Source organism: Panicum virgatum, chromosome 5N (assembly GCF_016808335.1).
Source record: "Panicum virgatum strain AP13 chromosome 5N, P.virgatum_v5, whole genome shotgun sequence".
Lineage (NCBI taxonomy): Eukaryota > Viridiplantae > Streptophyta > Magnoliopsida > Poales > Poaceae > Panicum > Panicum virgatum.
The window spans coordinates 54,845,664-54,851,663 of record NC_053149.1 but is presented as its reverse complement, the minus strand read 5'-3'; the positions used below and the strand labels follow the sequence as shown (position 1 = coordinate 54,851,663).

The 6,000-nt window shown below is 55.3% G+C and overlaps 1 pseudogene; it reads left to right on the top strand.

The window, feature by feature from the left end:
- The first annotated feature begins 664 nt into the window (after nucleotides 1–664).
- On the top strand, nucleotides 665–4,768 carry LOC120675614 (annotated as a pseudogene).
- The last annotated feature ends 1,232 nt before the right edge of the window (nucleotides 4,769–6,000 follow it).

Sequence of the window (6,000 nt, the reverse complement as noted above, 5' to 3'; positions counted from 1 at the left end):
AGAATCTGGAGCTAAAATGTCGAAAATAAGAATACACTTTTAGGCGCGTCTTTTCTGCAAAATAAAACACTAGGCATAAAGCTTTGCATGTCTAGATATGTGGGCTATGTATACCCGTACTCGGGTAAGTCTTGCGGAGTATTAGTTTCTCAGGACTTTTGTTGAAACATTATTTCAGGACACACAGACGTAGACTTCTGTCCCTGTTGCATTAAGTTCATCCGTCGGGACGTAGAAGGATGGGAGGTTGTGGAGCCAGACACTTAGTTAGGGGACTCCTCGATGTCCACTTGTGTTAGCTGTAGGCCTTTTTCCTCTATGCGAACCTTAGTTTCAGTAATGTAAAGTTTGTAAGTTATGAATGTTTTCAAACTTGGTTTGTAAAACTTATAGTAGAGTCATGTGTTTATCATTGTATTTTCAAGTATTTGTCGTGCTTGTACCATCTGCGCTTACATTCGCGTGAGACTATCGGTGTTGTTTCGATCGGGACGTGTGCTGAGAAAGTACTGTCAAATTAAAGCATTAAGCTAATGCGTCCGATGTGTTCAAATGACGACCATTACACTTAATTGAGAGTTTTAATTTGGCGGTTCCGTCACAAACCCACTCTGCGATTCTTCGCTTAATCTCGCATGCTCTTCTTGCAGGAGAGAATCCACTCTTGGCCTTGCTCATTTTTGGCGTCATCTCCCGGTGCCCTCATCCAAGATGGTCAAGGTCACCGTCGACGAGCTCCGCGCGAGCATGGACAACAAGCATAACATCAGGAACATGTCCGTCATCGCGCACGTCGACCACGGTCAGCACTCCCGCCCAGCCAGCTCCCTCTGTTCGGGTTCAGCAATGATCCCAGCTGGAAGCTGCCTTGACTATTTGTACCTGCAACTGTCCCCTGATCGCAGGTAAGCCAACGCTCACCAACTCGCTCGTGGCCGCGGCGGGCATCATCGCGCAGGATGCCGCCGGCGACGTGCGGATGATGGACACGAGGCGGAGCGCGGCATCACCATAAGTCCACGGGCATCTCCCTCCTCTACGAGATGCCCCAGGAGTCCCTGAAGCGCCTCGGGGGCGAGCGACGCGGCGGGTCGTCGTCGTCGTACCTCATCAACCTTGTCGACTCGCCCGGGCACGTCGACTTAAAGGATTGGGTGCTATAGTCTAAAAGGAAGAGGGAGTGAATTAGACACTAATAAAAATTTTAACCTATGGCTCCAACTAGTTTGCACAAAACTTAAAGTAAAGCATGCTATCTAGATGTGCAACTAGGTTATTCTAGTGTGAAACCCATATCCCAAAGGAGTTTAGCAACCTATAGCCTTTTCTATCAAAAAACTATTCTATGAAAGTAAAGGCACACGAATTGCTAGTATGAAATGTGGAAGCTTAATGAGAGGGATAGGAGATAGCAAACTCTTGATGCGGATGTTTATCCCGTGGTTCGGTTAGCCACAAAGGCACACCTACATCTACGTTGTTGTAGCACTCACTAAGAGTATTGCTACTCGGCCACCAAGTCTCTTCCGTGAACACAATTACGGTCACCTTGGCCCCGGGTTCCACTAAGAATCTTCTCCACAAAGGATGGGGTCTCCACGTCCCCCACACAAAGTGTCGTCGCCGCTCCATACCAAATCGGATGGTCGATGACGTTGCCGGCGAGCTTCGCAGCTCCAAGCAGGCCGGCGCACCAAACTCTTGTTTGGTTCACTAGAGAACCACAACACAAAGTCTCAAGGCCTTGCAATCTCACTCACTAAGAGCTATTCTAGCACTCACACTTTACAAGCTAGTGCTAAAAGCTAAAGATATGATCTTGATGCTCTTGTATGGCTTGGAGATGTTCTTGGGTGTGTGTGGGATGTTCAGCAACTCCAGCAATCTTCAAATAGCCGGGGTGAGGCATATATATAGGCCACCAAATTTTGTAGCCGTTGCTCCAACGATCAGCAGAAAAACTGCGTATCATCGGATGAACCGATGTCTCTGGCAGGGGTAGCGTCGGTTCATCCGGTCACTCTAATACCCGAAGTAGCCGTTGAACTCCTGACAGCTGACACAGTGACCACCGGTTGAACCGATGCTTTCCCGTCGGTTAAACCGGTCACTCACAACATTCTCCTCTTCTGCTGACGTCATTACACCGATGGTATACTCCGATGCACCTTCGGTTGAACCGGTGCTGAAGAAACTTCTCCTGGGCACTTGACATCGTCTCTGGTACACAGTACACTCAATGCACCAATACTCTTTCTTGGACCGTCGATTCAACCGGTGCTTATAGGCTGACTTGGCTTCGATTCCCTTCTGCACCAAACATTATAGCATCGGTTCTTCCGACAAGCGTCGGATGCATCGGTGCTCCTGATCCGAAGAGCTTTCAGGGCGCTGCCCTGAGACCCGCTACGCCTATCTTCTCTTGTCTTAGTCATCACTTGAACCTAAATGTCTGAGAATGGTCATCTTAACAATCATATTAGTCCCATTGATTGTGTTGTCATTCGATCACCAAAATCACTCGAAATAGCATGCATGCTGCCATATTCGTTTTACGACTTCTCGTCCGAGGTCACGGCCGCGCTCTGCATCACCGACGGCGCGCTCGTCGTGGTCGACTGCATCGAGGGCGTCTGCGTCTAGACCGAGACCGTGCTCCGCCAGGCCCTCGCCGAGCGGATCAAGCCCGTGCTCGCCGTCAACAAGATGGACCGCTGCTTCCTGAAGCTCCAGCAGAGCGGGGAGGAGGCGTACCAGGCGTTCCGCCGCGTGATCGAGAACGCCAACGTGATCGCGGCGACGTACGAGGACGGCGGGCTGGGCGACTGCCAGGTGGCGCCGGAGAAGGGCACGGTGGTGTTCTCGGCGGGGCTGCACGGCTGGGCGTTCAGGCTGCCCGACTTCGCCAGGATGTACGCGGCCAAGTTCGGCGTGGACGAGGCCAGGATGACGGAGCGGCTGTGGGGCGAGCACTTCTTCGACCCGGCCACCCGGTCCTGGTCCACCAGGCCGACGGGCTCGCCGACGTGCCAGCGCGGGTTCGTGCAGTTCTGCTACCAGCCCATCCGGCAGGTCCTCGATGCGTGCATGAGCAGCGACGACGACAAGCGGAAGAAGCTGTGGCCGATGCTGGACAAGCTCCGCGTCACGCTCCGGGCCGAGGACAGGGAGCTGTCGCACAAGGCGCTCATGAAGCGGGTCATGCAGGCGTGGCTGCCCGCCAGCGCCGCGCTCTTGGAGATGATCGTCTTCCACCTCCCGTCCCCGGCCGAGGCGCAGCAGTACCGCGTCGAGACGCTCTACGAGGGCCCCCTCGACGACGCGTACGCCACCGGCATCTGCAACTGCGACGCCGAGGGCCCCCTCATGCTCTACGTGTCCAAGATGATCCCGGCGAGCGACAAGGGCAGGTTCTACGCTTTCGGCCGGGTCTTCTCCGGCACGGTGGCGACCGGCACCAAGGTCCGGATCATGGGCCCCAACTACGTTCCCGGCGGGAAGACGGACCTCTACGTGAAGACGGTCCAGCGCACGGTCATCTGGATGGGCAAGAGGCAGGAGTCCGTCAAGAACGTGCCGTGCGGCAACACCGTCGCCCTGGTCGGCCTCGACCGGTTCATCACGACGAGCGCCACGCTCACCGACGACAAGGCGGTGGACGCGCACCCCATGAAGGCAATGAAGTTCTCCGTCTCGCCGGTCGTGCACAAGTCCGTCGCCTGCAAGAACGCCGCCGACCTGCCCAGGCTCGTGGAAGGGCTGAAGCGCCTCGCCAAGTCGGACCCCCTGGTGACGTGCACCGTCACGGAGACCGGCGAGCACGTCATCGCCGGCGTGGGGGAGCTCCATCTTGAGATCTGCATCAAGGATTTGCAGCAGGACTTCATGAGCGGCACCGAGATCGTCGTTGGCCCGCCCATCGTGGCCTACCGCGAGACAGTTCTAGCCAGGTCGTGCCGCACCGTCACGAGCAAATCGCCCAACAAGCACAACCGCCTGTACGTGGAGGCCTTGCCGCTGGAGAAAGAGCTCGCCAAGGCGATCGACGACGAGCTCGTCAGCTCCAAGGACGAGGTCAAGGTCCGCGCCAAGGTCCTGTCCGAGGAGTTCGCCTGGGACAAGGACCTGGCCAGGAAAATCTGGTGCTTCGGTCCCGACGCGGCCGTCCCCAACATGTTCGTCGACATGTGCAGGGGCGTCCAGTACGTGGGCGAGGTCAGGGACTCGGTGGTCGCCGGCTTCCAGTGGGCCTCCAAGGAGGGCGCGCTCGCCGAAGAGAGCATGCGTGGCGTCTGCTTCGAGCTCCGCGACGTCGTGCTGCACGCCGACGCCGTCCACCGCGGAGGCGCCCAGATCATCCCCACGGCGCGGCGCGCCATCTACGCCGCGAAGCTCACGGCGATGCCGCGCCTCATGGAGCCCGTCTACCTCGTGGAGATCCAGGCGCCGGAGAGGGCTACGGGGAGCATCTACGGCCTCCTGAGCAAGAAGCGGGGGCAGCGTGATAGAGGAGAGGCAGAGGCCCGGCACGCCGCTGGTCAACTTCAAGGCCTACCTCCCCGTCACCGAGTCGCTCGAGTTCACTGAGAGGCTGCGTGCCGAGACCTCCGGCGAGGCATTCCCGCAGTGCGTCTTCGACCACTGGGAAGCTGTCAACTCCGACCCGCTAGAGGAGGGCTCCACGGCAGCGAAGCTCGTCGGGGACATCAGGAGGAGGAAGGGTCTCAAGGACATGATGCCCCTGTCCGAATTCGAGGACAGACTTTGAGTTGCTCGTATTGGTTAGTATAATGTATAGTTCTATTGCTTCTTGAATCTTAACGTTTTTTAATTTCTGCCACTGTTAGTTTACGCTGCAAACTTGTTAATCGCATCTGAGTTCTGCTTCGAGTTATGTTTACTTCCATTGCCTCGCTTTGGCCTTTGTTCACTTGTAAAAGTTGAATTGTAAGAGTAGTTATTATGCTAAACTGTAATGATAATACTATGTAGTAAGTGTGAAATACTAGTTCATTTCACGTTCTTATTGCTCTTGTGATTTCGGTTTATTTGTAACATCCTAATTTTCAAATTCAGGAGCCCAAATAAATTTAATTGAATTTGTTATAGGCCGCTAAGGTTTTACTTACTTTACTTTGTATTCTAGAGCATTTATCGAGAATTAAAATAATTTACTTAGCCATAAAATAAATATAAGGAAAAATAGGTTGTGAGCATTCATGCTGCTTTGCATCTTTTTATTGTTTGTTGTTCATTTCAAGTTTGAAATCCTTGAATTCAAATTTAATTTGAATTTGTTTGAATCAAAGTTTAAAGAAAATGGAAAACCTTTCTTCTTCTCTCTCTTTTTCTCCCTTAACTCCAGCCCAGCCCAATCTCTTTTTTCTTTTTCCTTCTTTTCCCCGCAGCCCAATCCAGCCCAACCTTTCTCTCTTTTCTTTTTTTTTCCCGCGGGCCGAATCCATTCTCCCCGGCCCAGTTCGCTTTCGCGGCCCACTCCCACGCGCGGCCCGTCCCGCGCCGCCCTCTCTCCCTCCCACTGAACCACGGGCCCTACCCGTCGGGTTCGCCTTCCATCTCCCACCCGAGCCGGACTCGAGCTCAGGGGAGAATCCGACCCGGCGCCGACTTCGCCGCGCCTTCCCGGGCCCGCACGCCTAGGCCTCCTTGGCCGCCCTATAAATAGCGCCGCCTTGTCCCCCCTAGACCCACCGAATTCGCAGCCTCCGCCTTAGCCCTCGCAAAACCCTAGCTCGCGCCGCCGCAAGCTCGAGCTCGGGAGCCGCCGCCGCCGTCACGCCGTTCCGCTCCGCCTCCTCGACGACATCGCCGCCTCGGAGCTTCCCTGCAGTGAGAGGAAGCTCGCCGATCCCTTCCCTCTCTCTCTTTCTTGCTCTCCCGCGCGCGGAATCGCTCGCCGGAGTTGACTCCAACGGCGCTCGCCGCCTCTCGCCGCCGCGCTAGCTCTTCGCCGCCTCCGCGCCTTCCCCAAACCCCCTA